This window comes from Berghia stephanieae, chromosome 4 (assembly GCF_034508935.2).
Source record: "Berghia stephanieae isolate SIO BIC M18660-M18661 chromosome 4, UCSD_Bste_1.3, whole genome shotgun sequence".
NCBI lineage: Eukaryota > Metazoa > Mollusca > Gastropoda > Nudibranchia > Aeolidiidae > Berghia > Berghia stephanieae.
The window spans coordinates 20,115,428-20,138,955 of record NC_088363.1 but is presented as its reverse complement, the minus strand read 5'-3'; the positions used below and the strand labels follow the sequence as shown (position 1 = coordinate 20,138,955).

General features: G+C 34.8%; 1 protein-coding gene across 4 annotated transcripts in view; it reads left to right on the top strand.

Moving 5' to 3' along the window:
* The window catches only part of LOC144970190 (uncharacterized), a 67,207-nt gene that overhangs the window by 15,940 nt on the left and 27,739 nt on the right, over positions 1–23,528 (top strand). Inside the window, exon 1 of one of the 4 annotated variants that reach the window (XM_078909575.1) lies at positions 13,101–13,989. The exons of 2 other annotated variants lie outside the window; for them this stretch is intronic. The gene's annotated coding sequence lies outside the window, so the exon portion shown is untranslated. Of the gene's footprint in view, positions 1–13,100; positions 13,990–22,583; positions 22,702–23,528 lie in introns of those variants that run through there. One more of the 4 variants, XM_078909576.1, reaches the window with a different exon arrangement.

Below are 23,528 nucleotides of genomic sequence, written 5' to 3'. Positions count from 1 at the left end.
AGAGGACAGTACACACGTAAACACTATTAAGAGGACAGTACACACGTAAACAATATTACGAGGACAGTACACACGTAAACACTATTAAGAGGACGGTACACACGTAAACACTATTAAGAGGACGGTACACACGTAAACAATATTAAGAGGACGGTACACACGTAAAAAATATTAAGAGGACAGTACACACGTAAACACTATTAAGAGGACAGTACACACGTAAACACTATTAAGAGGACGGTACACACGTAAACAATATTAAGAGGACAGTACACACGTAAACACTATTAGGAGGACAGTACACACGTAAACACTATTAAGAGGACGGTACACACGTAAACAATATTAAGAGGACAGTACATACGTAAACAATATTAAGAGGACAGTACATACGTAAACAATATTAAGAGGACAGTACACACGTATACAATATTAAGAGGACAGTACACACGTATACAATATTAAGAGGGCAGTACACACGTAAACACTATTAAGAGGACAGTACACACGTAAACACTATTAAGAGGACAGTACACACGTAAACAATATTACGAGGACAGTACACACGTAAACACTATTAAGAGGACGGTACACACGTAAACACTATTAAGAGGACGGTACACACGTAAACAATATTAAGAGGACGGTACACACGTAAACAATATTAAGAGGACAGTACACACGTAAACACTATTAAGAGGACAGTACACACGTATACAATATTAAGAGGACAGTACACATGTAAACGTTATTCAGAGGACAGTACACACGTCGACACTATTTTTCGGGGACTTGATGGTTTCTACGAATGAACAAAACTCTCCAAGATCAAACAATGGGAGCGATCAGCATTCAAGTGTCGTCCAATCACACGATTTGTTGCTGTCCAAAGATTGAATATTTCTTAACAAATGTAAACACGCTGCTTTGTTTCTGAAAGTTGTAAACATAAACCATATGTCAAGCTAAATAAAATGGTCAATCCGTAATGTCTGATAATTCAAAAGCTGTGAACACTTTTCACTATGCGTGTCACCTTGAGCACATATTCTAGTGTGACCAATGGCCTCGAGCACATGGAAAAGGTAATTTCGATCATTCCCATTTATAAAAGCAACACGATACCAGACTCGTGGGTAATTATTCTTTGTCTACTAATCAAGGGAATGAATTTGGTAGAAATAATACATTCACTCAATAACGCTTTTTGCAGGGATGCCGTTACGGCTGCATGTCATCTCTCTCTCTCTCTCTCTCTCTCTCTCTCTCTCTCTCTCTCTCTCTCTCTCTCTTTGTGCGTGTTATGGTGTTGTGTCATTCCACTTGTTGACAAACCACAATCGATATGCTCCGGTAAAATCTCTTTTTAAAAAACATTGACGGGGGACATAGATAGCATGTTAAACGAAGTAACATGTAATTTTCTTGTTATTGTGATAACTGTACGAATGGTTTATATGAACATAATAATATTATATCCTTTGCTTCTTTCCACGATTTCACCACGCTCAAGGCCGTGTGAAACTAACTTTCCACTCCATAAAGTACAAGTCGTCCGTTTTAATGTCCTGTTGGAACTATCACTCTTACAAAATACCCATCACTGCCTATTGTCGGATTGTAATTCACACCTGAGTTGAGTGAGGCAATATGTGTAAATGAAAAGTGCCATAACCCAAGGCCACAAGGCCAGAATGGGGCAAGAGCCATCCTTGTCTCTGACCTTGTTCATCATTCCTGTACACCGAGTCGCAATGTCCCCAACAGATCGCCTCTGTGTCCATCAGGAGATAGGCTATTGATGCTATGCGTTTAGGTAAAATACTCACAATATCCGCCAGCCACATATAACGTACCAACATACAAAATAGTGAGTAACCTTTTAAGCTTATAGATGCTGTGCGCTTGGCTAAGAAACTCACAACATTGCCATCCGGAAATATAACGGACCAACACACAAAATGAACCTTGTCAGGTTAATACAGTTAAGTGAGAATTACCCTTAAACATGGATGGCAAAAATCAATAACAAAGACTTAATAACATCAACGTCGTTTTTTCTATAGTCTGATTTAGAGAGAACTTATCAGACAACAGACTGTTTAAAAACAAAAACAAAGAGATGTGTGACGTCAACTTCGTTCCTTCTATAAGCGCGGATGACTGTATTGTGTTGGACCGAGGGAGTCCTACGATATAACACAGTTTTTGCTGTGTCCTAAAATATTCAAACACAAAACCACTTTTTTCGTAGATTCAATGCCTTATCTATAATGTTTGCGCAATCACCCGCCTGTGACTAGTTTTGAAAAAGAAACCAAACACCAGCTTGTCCTTCTTATGACACAGTATATAAAAGACTCTTCAAGATTTATAGGGCCTAGATAAAGAAAATGAATAAAATCAATTTTGAATTTATACTTTCTTTTATTATATTTCATCAGTGTGACAAAGTTTTTATCTTTGGTATTTTTTGATAAGATATAATATTGTAAAACTCTATTTGGGGGTCTTGACAGCTTAATGGGAGCGATCTATATTCATGTTTTCGTCCAACCTAGTCATCGATCACATGATTTGTTGCTGTACAACGATTGGTGTTTTCTCAATTTATCTTATCACGCTGCTTTGTTTAAGGAAGTTGTAAACATAACCATGAGTCATGCTGAGCAAAATGACCAAGTGTAACGTTGGTTATGCTTAATCTGTGAACACTTTTCACTATGTGGGTCATTTTGAGCACGCTTTGCAATGTGATCAATGCCCTCGAGCACATGGAAATGTAATATAGATAGTTCGAAGATGACGTCGGTCAGGTCTTTGTTATTGTTTTTTGCCATCCGCGTTTATGAGTAATGCTCACTGAACTGTATTAATCCGACTGTCAACATTCATGGATACACACAGTTTTGTGTGTTGGTCCGTTATACTTCCGGATGGCAATGTTATGAGCTTCTTAGCCAAGCGCATACTATCTATAGATCGTGCCCATTGGTAGAACACTCGAGGTGAAAAATTGGAAATAGTTATTTTTTTGTTCTGACTCCTATGTGAATGAAGTATATATTGACAAATGTCATATCCAGAAAATAGAAAGCAATATATATATATATATATATATATATATATATATATATATATATATATATATATATATAATATATTTATGAGTGTTGGTGGGTACTTGTAGGTACGAAAGTGCTCGATAATGGTGGTTAGAGCTAATATAGAATGCAAATTTTCACTCACATTTTTGTGGCCGAGACGTCTAAGCCACAAAAATGTGAGTGAAAATTTGCATTCTATATTTATATATATATATTTATGAGTGTTGGCGGGTACTTGTAGGTACGAAAGTGCTCGATAATGGTGGTTAGAGCTAATATATAAATGTAAATTTTCACTCACATTATTCTTGCCAAGACGATTTCGTTTCTGTGTTCCCACTTCATCAGTCGGCAGAATCCATTTGTAAGTAATGTCCGTAGAGAACTCCAAACTAACTATCAACATTCATGGATACACACAGTTTTGTGTGTTGGTCCGTTATACTTCCGGATGGCAATGTTATGAGCTTCTTAGCCAAGCGCATACTATCTATAGATCGTGCCCATTGGTAGAACACTCGAGGTGAAAAATTGGAAATAGTTATTTTTTTGTTCTGACTCCTATGTGAATGAAGTATATATTGACAAATGTCATATCCAGAAAATAGAAAGCAATATATATATATATATATATATATATATATATATATATATATATATATATATATATATTTATGAGTGTTGGTGGGTACTTGTAGGTACGAAAGTGCTCGATAATGGTGGTTAGAGCTAATATAGAATGCAAATTTTCACTCACATTTTTGTGGCCGAGACGTCTAAGCCACAAAAATGTGAGTGAAAATTTGCATTCTATATTTATATATATATATTTATGAGTGTTGGCGGGTACTTGTAGGTACGAAAGTGCTCGATAATGGTGGTTAGAGCTAATATATAAATGTAAATTTTCACTCACATTATTCTTGCCAAGACGATTTCGTTTCTGTGTTCCCACTTCATCAGTCGGCAGAATCCATTTGTAAGTAATGTCCGTAGAGAACTCCAAACTAACGTTGTTTCGCTGCTTAGTCTAAGCAGCGAAACAACGTTAGTTTGGAGTTCTCTACGGACATTACTTACAAATGGATTCTGCCGACTGATGAAGTGGGAACACAGAAACTAAATCGTCTTGGCAAGAATAATGTGAGTGAAAATTTACATTTATATATATATATATATATATATATATATATTATATATATATATATATATATATATATATATATACATACAAACACATACACACACACACACACATATATATATATATATATATATATATATATATATATACATGTGTGTGTGTATGTTTGTGTGTGTCTGTGTGTCCGTCTATGTATATATGTATGTTTATATATAAAAGCATTGTCACTGTGTTCTTTTATTCAAAGCTGAATTTCTATTTAAAGAATAAAGACGATTCTACAATGAATGTATCTATCATAATAGAATGTATTCAAAATGTAAAAACGATGCCTTATTATGCACGGGAGATATATTAAAGGACACAAGAGGACATGGCACACTTACATAACAATAATCATATTGTTATTTGATGAATGGCGACTCGTTATATCTCTGATGTAATCTACTTTATGAAATCTTACACCGAATGACAATTCATCAATTAACTGTCGTAGGTATTAAAAAATTTGGCCAAAAACCTCGTCCTTCAAATACCGATCGATTTAAATGACCCTCATCTAGTCAAAAAACCTCTTAAAGCTTGTACTTTAATAAAGACACCGTGAGGTCACAGGTTTTGCCAATATAAGGGCCATACGAATCAATCGATATTTGAAGAACGAGTTTTCTGGCCAAATTTTTAAATACGTGTTTTTTCAGAGTAAGGCAGCTGCCGATTTATATAACAGACACTCCCGATGAGTCTGTAACCCTTTAACTACGAAACTTATAGATAGTATGCGCTTGGCTTAGAAGCTCATAACATTGCCATCCGGAAGTATAACGGACCAACACACAAAACTATGTGTAACCATGAACTTTTATAGTCTGGTTAATACAGTTTAGTGAGAATCACTCACAAACGCGGATGGCAAAATACAATAACAAAGGCTTGAGTGACGTCATCTTCATTCTATCTATAGATAGTTCGAAGTTGACGTCACTCAGGTCTTTGTTATTGTTTTTTGCCATCTGCATTTATGAGTAATGCTCACTAAACTGCATTAACCTGACTATAAACGATCATGATTACACACAGCTTTGTGTGTTGGTCCATTATACTTCCGGATCGCAATGTTATGAACTTCTTAGCCAAGCGCATACTATCTATATCATTGTAAACTATGATAATCTATTTCATTATCCTTTTAGTTATTATATCATACAGCATCTCAAGCGTTATATAGGTCAACTGACTTTTGAATACCATTCATTTGCATTTAAATTTAGTTATAATTGTATCGGGAATTGAATCATTCTTTATCAAACACTACTTTGAATTTGTACGAAAAGGAGCATCTTTCTTTTCGTACTTATCACCTTTTCAAATGTATTCACGTCTGTTAATAACAAAGAGTCAGTCACACCGATATGACTCGAGCTTATTAAATGAAGCCGGGGTTATTTTACACAATGTCCTCTTTAACATTTAAAGATTTAATGAATGTTTCCCTTGGGCGTGTCGCTGTTACATTGGTCGAATCTTTATTCACTGCTTTCAGAGATTGAGAAATGGAGAATTGAAACTTCAAAGTAGTGATGTCGTTTATTCAGATCACGTTTGTAACATACGAGTTTTTATAAATTTGCTCTATACCGATGTGAGAATATTTGCAGGGCTGTTAGCCGAACGGAATTATGGACTTGATTTAACATTACTGTAAAGGACAATATTTTGCGTCAGTTTAAAAGTATTTCCATTGCAATAATGCGTCCACAACGTTTTAGGTTATCAGACCTGCAAATAAGTTCACGTCGCTTTGGACAAGAAAAGATTTTGGACATTAGGTAGACCTCCAGCCTGGATAAGAAAAATGTGTATAAGAGAGAGAGAGAGAGAGAGAGAGAGAGAGAGAGAGAGAGAGAGAGAGAGAGAGAGAGAGAGAGAGAAGCAATTATCCGATCTCTAGACCCTATCTCAACGCGCGTTATTAAAAGAAAGTAAAAAATGTACAAACAAGCAAACCAAAAAGCAAATAAAAAAACAAAACAAAAAACAACAACCGAAAAACAAAACAAAACAAAACCCAACCAAAAAGAAGAAAACAAAACAAAAAACAACAACAACAAAAAAAAAAAAAACAAACAATACAAAAAACAAAACAAAAAACCCCCAAACAAATCATCAACAACAACAACAACAAAAAACCGACCCAAAAACAAACAAACAAAAAAAGCAACAACATTATAAACACAACATAAAACCCCCAGATAACCACAAATATACAGGTAAACAAACAAAAACAACCCCGAAAAAACCCATCAAAACCAAACAGAAAAAAAGGAAGAAAATAATTTGAGAAAATAAAACAAAGACAAACAGAAAATATAAACCAAATATAGCAAAATCAAACAAACGGAATACACCCCAAAATACCGAACAAAAACAACAAAACACAAAACAAAACAAAACAAAACAAGTCACACGACCGCTTTAAATGACAATCTAAATACACAAAAAAAAAAAAAAAGAGTTGAGGGACGTCAATATCGTTCTTTCTATTTATCGTTTTGAGACAATTAAACTCGACTCAAGTGAAACTCGGCTTATCTGAATTTGATTTATTCGAAGTTCACTGTAGATTTATGTTGATAACTCGGTGTGCTTATTTGAACAGTGTGTACGTCCCCTCCTTGCATGTCATTGGACATTTCCTATTTTACCCTTTTATTTGACAGTTAGATATTGAATAATGTGTGTTGACTCGTAAAGAAGCAATTATTTTAAATGCTTCACCTCCCACACATTGAAAAATACCAAACTCAGCATAAACGAATTTGATTCATACGTAATGGCATGAAAGAATGTATTTTAGATAAATGTTAAAGGGTTCCTTAAAAAAAGGTTGTCAATATATATATATATATATATATATATATATATATTATATATATATATATATATATATAAAGTAGATAGATAGATAGATAGATGGATGGATAGAGAGATAGATGGAAAGATTGATCGGTATAGATAAATGAGTGAAAATATAGATAGTATGTCAGACATTATAATAATGTATAGCTGGATAGATAAGTAGATAGATATATTGTCAAGCAGGCAGAAGATATACAGACGAACAGCCGGACAAGTAAATAATCAATAAACAGGTTGATGTTTTAGTAGCTTCTCTTGGTTGAATAATAAAAAAATAAGTCAAAAATTGATGATCTTGCATTTTTAAAGTGTCGAGAAAGTGAGGACAAAGTATATATATATATATATATATATATATATATATATATATATATATATATATATATATATATATAGAGAGAGAGAGAGAGAGAGAGAGAGAGAAAAGCTACACCTCCTTCTAGAGTAGTGATATTCGTTCGCAGTTTGTAGGCTTTTCTCGAACGGTGTCTCCATCAAAATTGTTCGAACGCCCCGTTTGCGAAGTTGAATAATGTTTTCGAGTAATTTTGACAAACAATTTTTAATCATTGTCGAGAACTTAAATAAAATATGAACGAGTAAATGTTTTGAAAAAAGCTGCAATTGTGTTTTGAAAATTTATTACGGAATTTCTATCCCCATCTTAGAAATGTTGAATATAGAAATAAATTTAGATTTAAACAATATTGATCAAAGAATAATACTGGAAAAAATCAGTGATGCAATTCGTGATGAATAGAGCAAAGTCAAGCTTTTATTCACCATCAAATCATTGCTGATTGATGACGTCACAAGTCGATTATTTCTTCGCAGCGATACAGACGAACACGTTATTCGAATAATTTGATCCGTCTATCCGTTCGTTCCAACTCCAACTTTTATACGGTTGAAGGATGACGTTAAACCTCAAAAGATCTGTAAATGCATTCACTGTAGTCTATATCCTATTTGATAATGTTAACAATAAAGTTATATAAAGTTGACAAGATAATGACGTTCTGATATTTATTTCATGTAAACGCTCTTTAAACCAAAATGTTTGTGATCGAATCTTTGCTTAGCCTTGGTCAATTTATAAACTTGCTGTTTATTACGTTTAAAGCAAGAAATAATCCATTTGGTTTTACCATTGAATGACACTCAATTATTTTACTTTTATTTAATTTGTTGATATTCGTCTTGTTTTGCGATGTGATTTTTACGAGAGAAAAAAAAAGAGTCCATATTATTTAAAATAAAGAGGGCGTATACTATTTGGCGGTTTGAATTAAATCCATTAAGTACAACTGGAGATTTGTCAATGTGGGTATCTTTATCTTCTGTCTCTTTGAGTGCGCCTCCAGTACCCTATGAACGTTTCGGGTTTCCCCTTTAACAACAAAACAGGACGAATGAAACACCACAGGGGTCATTGTAAATTATAGCTATGATTTAATGAAAAAAAAAAGTTTTCTGACCAGAAAAAAAGGCGTTTTGTGTACGACAGTTATGTTCAAACTGTTTACCTCCATGCCTACGTCTTACAACAGCAAATCATAATTTCTGCTATTATTTATTCGTTGTTACAAATCTAACCTTATTCACCAGTAATGAGGCTTGATTATCATCGCTCTTATTGCTCTATTGGTGAAAACGACAATAACATTGTTAGTATAAAATAGAACTCAGCATGTAAACTATTTTACATTTTATATTTAATAAGCCTTTTTTTTCATTTAATTTCTTTAAACGTTAGTTATAACAACAGTTATATCAGATTTCAAACATTCTATCGAGTAAATCTATTCAAGTTATAGACGTTTTCTCCACGTATCAGAAGCATAATCGTATTAAATATAATTTTCCCCACTTACAATAATAATTATTTGTTGTAGTTGTACTATAAAGGTTTATTATTTTCCTCTACTGCACCCTGGAGGCGCAATAATTATGGTGTTTTCTCGACATATGATTGATCGTGTCTTTACAAGCGATATTGAAAAATAGTGAATTTTGCCAGCGTTCATTATATAAAGAATAAACAACAATATTGAAATTAGGTCACACGGATCATTGACTTGTGAACAAAATGCTGGCTATACTATAATAATATATTAAGTACCTATCAAGGAATATAGGTAATGCGTAATACTGGTAATGGTAATTATAAAAATTATGAAATTGCTTGATAACTATCAAGAGTATAGGACAAATGTCCAATAATTGATGTTAAGCGTTTAAGTAAAATGCTCACAACATCCGCCAGCCAGTTATTCAGTTATAACGCACCAACACACGAAACTATGTGTAACCATGAACGTTTATAGTCTGTTGTGTGAGAACGAATCACAAAAATGGCTGTCTAAAAAAACAAACATCAAAGAGCTGAGTGACGTCAATTTCGTTCCTTTTACCTCACACTTTTGTTCCCTATTCATCTAAATTCAGACTAGGACCCAAGGTTATATGATATCACGTATAGATAGTATGCGCTTGGCTAACAAGCTGGCAACATTGCCATCCGGAAGTAAAACTAGGTGTAACCTTGAACGTTTATAGCCTGGTTGATACAGTTCAGTGAGAATTACTCATAGACGCGGATGGCAAAAAACAATAACAGAGACCTGAGTGATGTCAACTTCGTTCTTTCTATAGTACCAAAACATTCATATATCGGCACAATACTCTTGATGGGCTTTACCCGACGTATTCATATAGGCGGGCCTCACATCCGAACCCACATATGGGCCTAGTTTAACATTGTTGTAATGGACATATTTTCCTTCATTCTTTTGAGACTTCCATTACAACAGTGAGACCATAAGTTCACGTCGGCTTTACCATATAAATAATAATCATAAGTGTACACAGCGTGTCTCGTAAGCAGCGTGTATATCGATATTTAATGTTCGTGGCAAACAACGTTGGACATTATTTTTTTGTCTCTTTTCCTGCCTTTTTTTTGCATTTACCAGCTGTTTTATTTATCAATCCGTAATTACCAACCGTTTTATATATCAACCTGTAACCGACTGTTTGTTATCTTTGTTAGTTGCGTTCCAACCAACGTGTTCATACATGCAGGTCTGACACCCGAATCCGCTTATGGGCCTAGTTTAACATTGTTGTAATGGACAATACTGTGCGTCATTTTTTTTTGACATGTCCATTACAACAATGAGCCCATAATGAATTGGGTTAGCAGACCTGCAAATAAGTACACGTCGGTTCTAACATACAATCACATATTCTCGATTGATCGGTGTATTTTACGTTTGTTTATATTCGACAATAATACTCAACATATAAATAAAACTGAACATTCTTTAAGTCGTAAAGACAAAACAATAATTCTACTCTCTCTCTCTCTCTCTCTCTCTCTCTCTCTCTCTCTCTCTCTCTCTCTCTCTCTCTCCCCTCCTTTTACAAGTTCAAATACCTTTATGCTGTTCTCTCAGCCACAGACACGGGGCCATTCATCCGCATCATTACGTCTTGTGACTACCTTCGTCTTTGTCAACCTCGTTCCATTTCACAATCGTTTCAGACTTAATTCCCTTCTTCAGCCAGTAAATGTTGTTGACTGAAGAAATGATTTTGATCCCAAAACATTCCTTGTTTATTATTTTATTTTTTGAAGCTGTTATACCCATTTTCAATCAATATTCTTTTATACGTGTCTTCAATGAAGTCAAGGTGTAAGGCTTTTTTGTACGAGTTGGGGGATACATTATATTTATCTATCTATCTATCTATCTATCTATCTATCTATCTATCTATCTATCTATCTATCTATCTATCTATCTATCTATCTATCTATCTATCTATCTATCTATCTATCTATCTATCTATCTATCTATCTATCCATCCATCTATCTATCTATCTATCTATCTATCTATCTATCTATCTATCTATCTATCTATCTATCTATCTATCTCTCTATCTCTCTATCTATCTTCCTATTTATATATTTACATATCTATCTATCTTTCTATCTATCTATCTATCTATTTATCTACATATAATAATAATAATAATAATGCTGAAAACTTATATAGCGCTATAACTCCGAGACACCAGACTCTAAGCGCTTAAATTACAAATTACTTTGGCTGAAACATACTCATTCACACACGCAAGCACACACACACACACATACACACACACAACACAACACACAACACAAACCAAACCTATCTTGCTTCTCATACCATCTACTAAAATCGAAACAAATATGTTTTAAGCGAACGTTTAAAAATAGACAAAGATTCTTTTTCACGAATGCTCTGCGGTAAGGCGTTCCAAATAGAGGGTCCGAAATGAGAAAAGGATCTCATTCCAGCATTTTTCCGAATTCGAGGGACAACTAGTTTTGTGGAATCACTGGCCGAACGTAAGGGGCGGGGTTTTGAATATCTTTCAATTAGTTTTGAAAGGTAGGAAGGGGCAGTACCTTCAAGACAACGATACACTAAAACACAAGCTTTGAATTTAATTCTTTTCTCAACAGGCAGCCAATGCAGGTCATGAAGTAGAGGTCCGGCAGAGTCGCACCTACGCTTCATAAATACTAGTCTGGCAGCGCTGTTTTGGACAATCTGAAGACGTTTCAGATTGTATTGCGAAACGCCAAACAACAGAGCATTACAATAATCCAATTTTGATAGTACGAGGGACACAACCAGGTGCTTGGTCACATCCTCAGATATGAACCGTCTAATATCTATATATCTATCCATCTATCTATTTATCTACCTTCCTACCTATCTATCTATCTATCTATCTATCTATCTATCTATCTATCTATCCGTCTATCTATCTATCTATCTATCTATCTATCTATCTATCTATCTATCTATCTATCTATCTATCTATCTATCTATCTGTCTATCTATCTATCTATCTATCTATCTATCTATCTATCTATCTATCTATCTATCTATCTATCTATTTATCAATCTAACCATAATCCCCCCCCCCGCCTTCTCTCAAAATGGGAAAGTATTTTCTTTGTCATGATACAGCTGACACAACCCTATTACAATCAGGTGTGAATGTGTTCCTGTCAATAGGCAGTGATCTATATTATAAAGAGTGCAAGTACCATAGAGTAAGATAAGATAAGATAGTATCTGGTACTATGTCATATTTCATGAGTTGCATGCCATGAAATTTAAGGGCAAAATGAACTCTTGCAGAACGGCCCTGAACCAATAAAAGACGAAATGAAAGAGAGGAGACAATATTTAATATTTGGCTGGGTAAAAAAACAAACCATGAGGTAGTCTAAATTACAAAAAAAAAAAAAAAAATAAATAAATAGAAGCGATGTATTTAATTAAGGAAAAAATAGGTTCTCTTGTATAAGTCGTATAATTTAGTGAATTGTAGCTAATAAACTTAATTTGACCATTTGTGGTATTTTAAAACTGTCATACTTTGAAAAAAAAAAAAAAATTCAACACATTTTAAAAATTGATGGCGAGATAACTCTTCCTTGAAATATCGATCGATCAAAATAATCCTCATCTTGTCAAAATTCTCAGACTCGGGACTTCTTAAGCATTTTAAATCGAACGATATATTTGAAGGACGAGTTCTATGACCAAATATATTTTTATTGAGATTTTTCAGTATATGGCATATAGGTAACACAGTTGTACAAAATTCATTACGTGTAAATATGCCAAAGTTCGGGGCCTCTTTCTTCGATGTTTATGTGGTATAGCCGACGTTTATGCTATGTTTATATTATTCAAGATAAACTGGATAGGCATTTTTCATAATACCTGAACACTCTGCACATTCTCTTGTATCGTGCCGATACAAGCCGACTTAAAATAATTATCGATACACACACACAAACACACACATACACACACACACACACACATATCGGATATCAAAATAGACACTGTGTTAGGATGTTGATCAATCGGTAATACCATTTCTAAAGCGTATTTTCACGGATTACTGTGGTCAATGCGGTCCAATCTACTTCTTCCATTTTCCTGAAAGCCATTTTGTGGTCACCGATCTCCTTACCATTTCATGCAGTAGAAGAGACACTGTTCGTATTTGCATTATTTCAATAACTGTCACTACCTGTAGCCAGATACTTAGTTTTCCCCGTGTCAAGTTGGGTAATTTATAAAAAAAATTATCACCGAATGACGTCGAGCTTTGCTATCATAGGTCAAACACCTCAGAACACATCAAAAGCTATGGTGTCACGTGATCATTATCGCTTTGATTCAACGACGCAGGATTATTCTCGAAAGTTCAACAAGCTAATTACTACCTTTATTCATCGATGACAGTTTTGTACCTCAAAACCCCGTGTTGCAGTCACTGCCCTGAGTCAGCAGAAGCAGTCACACATGATTGCACACAAAACACGCAATGACATAGAACTATTTATGTTTATTTTTTACGTAAAACTGAATAGTACCAGTTGCATTTTCTTGAGTTTTGCACTCCCAAGCGATTTTCTTTCGTCGGACTAGTTGTTTTCTTATAAAATTTCTGACTTATTCAAATGATGTGAACATTTTCTAAAAGAAACTGAATGATTTTCCTGAAACTTATCCCTTTGATTCTCGGTCTTCTTGGCCTTCTTGTGTTGGGCCTTCTGTGTTGTGTTGTCGTGATGAAACCCAATTTAAGGAATAGGCACACACGGCTTAGTGATAACTATGAAGAACTTCCGTGATCGGTGTCTGTATTTATATGAGTATAAAAAGGGCAAACAAATCAGAGGACTGGTGTATTGGATTAAAAAGTTTGACTATTTAGATTGGTGTTCCCTTTAAAAAGAGGTGAGTTGAATTGGTAGTTGTTGCATATATATATATATATATATATATATATATATATATATATATATATATATATATATATTTATGAGTGTTGGTGGGTACTTGTAGGTACGAAAGTGCTCGATAATGGTGGTTAGAGCTAATATATAATGTAAATTTTCACTCACATTTTTTGCCGAGACGACTTGTTTCTGTGTTTTTTACACTTCTTCAGTCGGCATAATCCATTTTGTAATGTCCGTATATATATATATATATATATATATATATATATATATATATATATATATATATATATATATATATATATATAGGTATATGATTATTTTAATATTTCGATAACTTAAGAATGATTTAGCGCTTAAATTATCACGGAGGTCATTATAGTTCAGAATATTATGATCTGTATCGGCGTAAAAATGTTCTTCTTCCCCCGGACAGGATGCAAGCAGAAAGCACGTCGAAATGTTTGTTATTTTTAACAAATCAAAATGACCACTTCCGGTTATATTCAATATTAACAAACTGAATTTTCACTTCCGATTGTGTCATGACGTTATAACGTTTAACACATTTTTCAACCTCTCATTAACAATTCTTTAAAACTGGTCACTTATGCTTGCAACACATACTCTTTTTTTACTTTGTTGATGTCAAAAAATCTCCATGATCTTTTTTTTTTATTTTCACTTCTTAGTTTTAATTTGAATCGATCTTAGTCTTGAGTAATGTACCCTCCAGATTAGACAATTTTGATCCTTTATTTTATGTGTCATTAATTTGAGGAGATGAATTGGTGGTTCCTCTGTGACCTCTTGTTGCTATGCCTGTCAAGCTATTGGCATGGATGCCTTTTTAACTATTATCTTACAGTATGAGCCTTCAGTTCTTCAATCGACATACAGGGCATACACTTTTGAAAATTGACGTTAGTTATCGTATATTTTATTAAAACTAGTCGAATAAACAATTAAGTTGTTTTATTTTTGACCCTTTAATTGTTTTAAAAAAATGGTTCACAAGTTACTCGGATATCAATCTGTAAAAAATAGTTTTATAATTTATAGATTTGACATTAATTCTGTGCTCGTTGGCAAAACTTTAACATGGGCTATACGGAACACTGTCAACTCCCAACCCTATTAAAAAAAAAAAGAATAGATTAGTTAATTATTTGATTGTCCCCCTTTTCATGGGAACACCTTGCCGTATCTCTTTTTATCTTTGAAAATGTTTTTACGCAGGTATATAGAGACATTTTTTTTTTATCGGCGTCCATGATTTTTATTTTCGTTCTTTAAGCTAATTTCGTTCATTGTAAGTAAGTTTTATCCAGTGTTTTAAACCGGATTTGTTGCAGGCCCTGGTGATCAAATTTCCATTTATCATCTTTTAACTGAAGTAACATTACCTCGTCTTATAATTTCTATCAGGCTTGATATGACCTGATAGAACAAATATACAAGGCAAACAAGTGGCCTTCATACACGAGCATAGTTATCCATTGCAAGACAAAACAAAAATCCCCAAAAAACTTCACACCCACACAACACAAAAAGTAGATTTTTCTCCGCCCAAACACAAAAGCAGTATCTAGATAAGTTCTTGCGATACATAATTTCTTTAGCAAAGCGAGCTCTACGACACAGTATTCATCTTTTATAACTATAACAAATGCTTTTTCTTTTATGTAAACAGAAATAAGAAATAGACATTTTGGTTATATTGTATCCGATGTGCACTTATTTGCAGCTCTGATAACCCAATTTATTTTGCTCTCATTGTTGTAATGTAAATATTTAAAAAATGACGCACAATATTGTCCATTGCAACAATGTTGAATTAGGCCCATAATCGGGTTCCGATGTCAGACCTGCATATAATATGTGCAAGTCGATTGTAACGAATGGTTGATAAGGAGAGGGTTAACGTATCAAACAAATTTAATTTCACATTTCTCGTCATATTAACTTTTAAAAATCACTTTTTGACTTTTAGTTTACTCACGGTGTACCTATTTGCAGGTCTGATTACCCAAATTGTTATAGGCCCATTATTGTTAATGGAAACACCCTCGAACCATCACAAAATATTGCCCATTACAACAATGTTAAACCAAGCCCATAATAGGATTCCACAGTCTGACGTCACGTCGGCCTAGCAACGAATCGGCTGGCTCTAAACAACAAATCCGTGCTTGGTCCGGGAAAGGAATAATTGGAAAATCGCTCAAACAAAAAAACAATTTTTATCTTAAATATGGTCCAGTGTTTTGTACCAGATTGTCTGCACCAGTCAGAGAGTCACTCCTGCAAGTTTTACAGATTTCCAAATGAGAGGCAGACAAAAAATTGAAGAAAAAGTGGATCACTTTAGTCAGGTAAGCACGCACTCCTCGTCGAACATTTGATAGTTCGTAGTCCAGATCTAGGTCTAGTTCTAGCTTACGTAGACCTATATTTTATGATTAAAATGTACAATTGCACGAAATTATAAATAAAAATACATTCCAAACTAGGTTTTTATTGAAGTTGAAGCAAAAATGATATCTCAATCTACACGTTTTGATGTTAAGGCTGATAGATAAACTGAATGAGAGTTCAGTTCTACTGATAAGTGATAATTTTTTTAAAAGGAGAAAAGTAGAAGAAAGAGAAGAAAATATTTGTTAAAATCTTACTTTAAACTCGATACCTTTATGGCAAAATGAAAATAAATAAATAAAATAACGGAACCTCTCCCCCTCCCCCTCCCCCCTCACGCAGATATTTCTCTCTCTCTCTCTCTCTCTCTCTCTCTCTCTCTCTCTCTCTCTCTCTCACAAACACACATACTTTCCTCTTTTTTTGGAAAGTTTCTCTGATTCTCTGCCATGCCTCCCCTCCCCGACAGCCGAGGTGGCAACTCTGTGTGAACAAAGAGATGGCGACAGGGACCTCTCTCCTTTACCTGTGCCCGATTGTTGACACTCCAAAGTTTCCATCACCGCACTGTCCAGTACAGTACTGACTGAAATAAAGAGAAAACGCCAGTCTTGCCACACTCAACCCCAAGATCAACTTTAACTGTGTAAATTTAAGAATTCATATTTTTATATACCTAGTCAAAATCATCAAAAGAAGTAATGAGGAAATGCGACATTTTGCTGAATGTGCGATTTCATAAAAGACAGGCGAGAGACCCACCAGTAACCTAGACTCTTGCACACCTTTGATTTATCATGCATTGAGCTGGTGTCAAACAAGATAGTCTAAAACAAAGTAGCCTACTTATCAAATAATATACCCAATTTGCTCAACAGAATTATTGGTTTTTTAAAAAATCTTTTCTTTTCAGGAGAAAGGACAAAAGATCCAATATCATCATCAAAAGTGTGTTCTTGTCACTTCAGAGATGGTGACAAAGCCAACCTCCCTGAATTGTTTGACAGAAATAAAAATAAATTGTTTCCATCAGAGCCAGAAAGAAAGAAAAAAGTGACACAAGGAATTCCCACCCCATCTCAATTGGCACCAACATCAAGAAGTCCACCACCACCATCACCACAACCACCACCATCATCATCATCATCATCATCATCATCATCATCATCATCATCATCATCATCATCATCATCATCATCAGCTCAACTCTCTTCATCATCATCACAAAGTCCCACCTTAAAAAAACAAACAGATTCCTCATCATCATTATTTTCCTCCTCCTCATCATCCTCATTATCTTCTCCCTCATCATCATCTCAACTCTCGTCACCATCATCGCAGGATTCCATCTTTTAAAAAAACAGATTGTAGAACAAGTGAGGATATTTTAAATAGAACAACAAATTTAATTCAAGGACAAGAAATTACAGACAAAAATAAGGAAATAGCTAGCTTAAAAAAACCCAACTTAGTTAGATTCAACGCACTTACACTGTTTCAAGCCTTACAGAAAAAGTTCTTCGAATGGAGACAGGTGTACATTCTTTTAATATATTTGATATTATTGTTCAATATATTGAGTGCTTTAGAGGTAACCTTATTTATTATAGTGGGTGGGAAGTTCAGGAAGAGACAGTTGCATTAAAAGACCAAATTTTCATTACACTTATGAAACTTAGAACTACACTAACCTTCATATTTCACAATTGTTTAGCGTTAGTGAAAGTACTATAACAAATATTATACAAACTTTTATTCATGTTTTACATAAGCCATAAGCTTCTCTTTGAAAATATTATGAAGGTTACATGCCCTTCTAGACATAAAAATAAACTATCAGCTCCATCATCATTTTTAAGATTTCCAAATTGCAGAATGATCATTGATTGTACAGATGACCAAATTGCTATTCCTAAAGAAATGGATAACCAACGGTTAACTTATTCTTCTTATAGGTCCATGAATTCTGTTAAAGCTCTTGTTGGTGTGAGTCCAAATGGTGTGATAAATTTTGTTTCTAAACTTTATCCAGGGTCTGTCTCGGATAAGGTCATTGTACAAAATTGTGGATTACTAAAACTTTTAATTTTAAGCCCTGGAGATTTAATTTTAGCAGATAAAGGTTTCCTGATTCAAAATATTTTACCTCAAGGAGTAACTGTAAATATCCTTCCCTTTTTACATAATAAATTTACTGAAAATGAGATTTTATTAACAAAAGAAATTGCTTCATGTTCAGAGGGCTAATGAAAGATTAAAAATGTTAACATCCTCTCATATATTCCAACCATGTTAAGAGAAACATCTGATATTATTTTTCAATTAGTTGCAGCACTTGTCAATCTCCAGTCTCCTCTTATTAAGGAGACTGCATTTTGTTAGCTTTGCCATTTATTTTGTACAACACATATTTTGTTCATCATCATCAAATCACCATTCAAAATAATGGTTTTGTAGGTCACCCAAACATGATTTTACATGATAAACATGACAAATTATGGCATTGCTGTATCAATGTATGTTCAATGTCATTAACATTGTTAAATAAAATATAACAAATTAGTTTTGGACTGAATCAACCCAAGGCATCATCAAGATAGATCTGTGGAAGTAAAAGAATAAAAGATTCAAATTTAGAGCTGCGACCATGCTCAATAGGCAAAAAACAAACAAACTAATAAAACGTCTGTTGTGGTCGTGTGGTATGACACTCTCTTTCAGATCAGAAGGTCCTGGGTTTGGGTCTCGCTCGGCGCATAGTTGAGTCCTTGGAGAAGGCTCTTTACTCACAATCTCTCACCGTACTCAGGTGTCAAATGAATACCTGGCCGTTAACAGCGTTGTCTCTGTCCGAAAAAATAGTAATATCACCTAACAGGCATCATGTCCCGTCTTACATGTTAAATGATGCTGTTGGCCAGGGACCCCTTGTAAAGCACTTTGAGCACATTTAGTGGATATTACACTATATAAAAGCTCAATTAAAAAAAAATTAAGTGGTTCTTTCATTCATCTTGCTTTGTTGATAAAGGAGAAACCCGAAACGTCCATTTTATCTGTTTTCGTATATTAAATTGAAGTTCACATTCAATTTCACAATGTTATTGATTTCTTCGAGTTTCAAGCTGCAACATTTACATTACACCTTAACCCAATAGGAAGTTTAGTTTACTAACACTGGTCTAAATAAATAAATAAGATTCCCTTTATTCATCCCATCATAGAGGAAATTTATCTCTAGGGTCTATTCCCAGGGAAGACTGGAATAACCGCGGTGCAGCGCCGCAAATTGAGCTAGGGCGAGGTGACTTGCTCAAGGCCACACAGCGCAGCGGCGGGTGAACGAACTCGTACCTTTTCGTACCGCTGATCCACGCTGCCCCTATGCCTACCACATGAAGTATGATAAAATGTCTAGCGTGATTGGTGATTGTGATGCTCATATATGAGTATTATAATAAAGGTTACAATACGATACTAAATAGTATGTAGTATCTAGACTATAGTCAATAGCAACGAAAATTAGCGAAGCAAGACCTCAAAGACTCAATGATTCAATGACTCTCTCTCTCTCTCTCTCTCTCTCTCTCTCTCTCTCTCTCTCTCTCTCTCTCTCTCTCTCTCTCTAACTAAAATCGAACGTTAACAGTAAAATCTTTCCATTGTATAAACTAAATCTGCCTAAACTCAAAGTAAACTGATTATTGTCCAACAGTAGTTTTACGGGGATGTGAGATTTGAGAGTGAGAAGACGAAACGACTTACCTTCACAGAATACTCTTTATTCTTCGTGCTGGTTTGAACTTTGCCGAACATCATGCCATCTGAGTAAGTGAAAGTCAAAACATGACCTGACTGATGATGATTTTCACCTCTCAAGACACTTTTATGCTCATTGGAGAAGTATTTCATAAGGGCGGTGATGGAAATAAAGTTAGTGTCAGCCATTTTTCTCGATTGTTTAGAGCCAGCCGGTTCGTTACCATGCGTTGCTGCGCGGGATGACGTCACGACTTTTGAAGACTATTGTGTTCGGCTATCAGACTTGCGACTATGTTCACGTTGGGTTTACTCCTGATATAGTACCGTTTAGAGACGATAGGTCACATCGTGGCCTTCGCAAACTCATGGCCTGACAAGAAATGACGTCAAAAGACAAGTCTTTGGCCACAAAAGAAAACAAATCGTGAGTTGTATTCAAAGTTCAACCAATGAGACCACTAAGTTTTGTTTCCTTACCACACTAAAGACAACTCACTAGGCGGTCCACAAACATAATAATGACGTCAAAATATTGGTCTTAGTGGGTTTTAGCGTAGCCTGACACTGAAACCCAAAAAGACTGGCATTTTGACGTCATTTTTTGGTTTTTGCACCGCTTAGTGAGTTGTCGTTAGTAGTGCTCATGGAAACAAAAGTGGTCCCATTGGTTGAATTATTGAATACAATTCACGATTTGTTTTCTTTTGTGGCCAAAGACTGCCATTTTGACTTCATTTTTTTGGTCAGTATCAGGCTATAAGTTTACGATGGCGACGGTTTTAGTGTAGTCATCGTTAACTTATAGCCTGACACTTGAACCATCAAGGACTTATAGTTTGATGCCATTTTTAAAAGGTTTTTGCACTGTCTAGTGAGTGGTTGTTAGAAGTGCACAAGGAAACAAGTGATTCCATTGGTTGACCTATTGAATACAACTCACGATTTCTGATCCCGACTATGTGTCCTTGGTTAAAACCTTTTACACACATTACCCCACTCGACTCAGATGTGAATAAATACCTGCCTAAAGGCCGTGGCAGTTATTATAAGAATGTTACTACAAAATAGACGCAAGCGACTGGCACAGTAAAACATAGAAATATTATGTTTCCATATGGCCTACCTGGGAAATATAAATGAAGCATCGCGAAGCGCATTGAACATGGATGATCCATGGAAATGCACTATATAAACATTCATATTTATCTATTTTTATTTAATAATATTGATTAATCGAATAGTAATTTCACAATAAAAATTGAAAGTTTGCTTACCAAAATGTCATCATCATCATCATCATCATCATCATCATCATCATCATCATCATCATCATCATCATCATCATCATCATCATAATCATCATTATCATCTCGTCGTCATCTGTAACGTCATGGAGTTCAATTCCCTCGCCCCCTCCCCCCCCCCCCTTTTACACACCCATTTTGAATAGTTGTCGCTGAGGGTTGTTTATCCAATTTATCTATCTCTGACATAAACTCTCAACTTAGCCAAGCGTGTCATAAAACATTCAATTGAAAACATTCTTGATAAGCATTATATATATAACAAAAGCATTCGTCGATGTCGCTAGTTCAACAAAAGTTGGAACAAATTCTGCAAGTCTTGCAAAAACTGAAAACCTGACAGGCAGTGTGTAATCGTTTTGAGGTACGTTTAGTGTTTATCAGTGCAGTATGCTGAGCTTAGTGTAATTATTGTTTAACCCTCAAAGGCAATAATGATCTCCCGAATCTAACCTCCACCTATATTGATGCTATGCGTTTAGGTAAAATACTCACAACATTCGCCCGCCGGATATAATTTACCAGCACATACAAAATATGTGTAACCTTAAACGTTTATAGTCGGATTGATATAATTTAGTGAGAACTTATTCAAATCTGTCTAAAAACAATAAGAGTTGAGTGAAGTCAATTTCGTTTCGTCTATATCACATTATATCTACAGACCTAATTGTTTTGACATGGAGAGCTGTAGCAGCGATGTGACTCTTGCCTCATTGAAACTCCAACTATTACTGCTTCGCCATACTCTGGACCCTCCACCCCCCCCCCCCCCCCCAATCCCAACAAACATGTCTTAAAACTTTTGGCCAGAATATTCATCCTTCATATATTGATCGGTGTAAACAACCCTCATCTTTTTAAAAACTCTCAAACCTGGGACTGATGATAGTTACTATAATCGATCGAAATTTGAAGGACGAATTTTCTGGCCAAAACTTTAAATAAATGTTATTTCCGAATATAGCAGCGCTGTCTTGGTGAAAACGGTTTAGTTATGATGTCAGTGCAGAGTAAAATCGATCCCAGCCAGTTAAGGGTTAATCGTTCGATATCGTATTTACAAGTGGGCAACGTTAAGGGAGGGTGAAGATGTGTACCAAGCAGTATTCTATCTTGAGAATATTTGAAACTCAGTGGTACTGTATATGAAATTGAGTTTGATTTCTTAAAAGAATTATGATTTAAACATCATAGGTTATTTCAGAGTCGAATTCATTGAGGTAAATTTCACACAATATCGTTAGTTGGATGCCAAAACATTTATACCTTTGACGTTCTTTCACGTTATGGTTAGTCTTGTTTATAGTATTGTACACAGACGATATAGAACAGGGTTGATCTTTTTAAAACTTTTGGTCACTAAATTTTACGACATTCATCAAATTATCCGATGGGCACGAGTGTATGGGCTAACGGGAAAACTAGTTGTCCCTCGAATTCGGAAAAATGCTGGAATGAGATCCTTTTCTCATTTCGGACCCTCTATTTGGAACGCCTTACCGCAGAGCATTCGTGAAAAAGAATCTTTGTCTATTTTTAAACGTTCGCTTAAACATATCTGTTTCGATTTTAGTAGATGGTATGAGAAGCAAGATAGGTTTGGTTTGTGTTGTGTTTTGTGTTGTGTGTTTTGTGTGTGTGTGTGTGTGTGTGTGTGTGTGTGTGCTTGTGTGTATAAATGATTATGTTTCAGCCAAAGTAATTTGTAATTTAAGCGCTTAGAGTCTGGTGTCTCGGAGTTATAGCCCTATATAAGTTTTCAGCATTATTATTATTAAATAACTTTTACCCTAGTAGGTATTCCCGTTCTACGAACGGAGACAGGGAGGGCTAAGCTACCGGATTTGCGAAACGTATAACACGCAATGACTAATTATATATAAAAAAAGTGAACCGTGAGCGAAACATTTTCAAGTCAAAGATCTATAGTTTGGAATCCAGGCGTATTAAAAATAATGTCTTTGGCTTCTTTTCTTACTTTTTAAAAAACACTTTTTGATTTCTATAGTTATTTGTTCGTTCATATGGTACCGGAAATGGAGGAAAT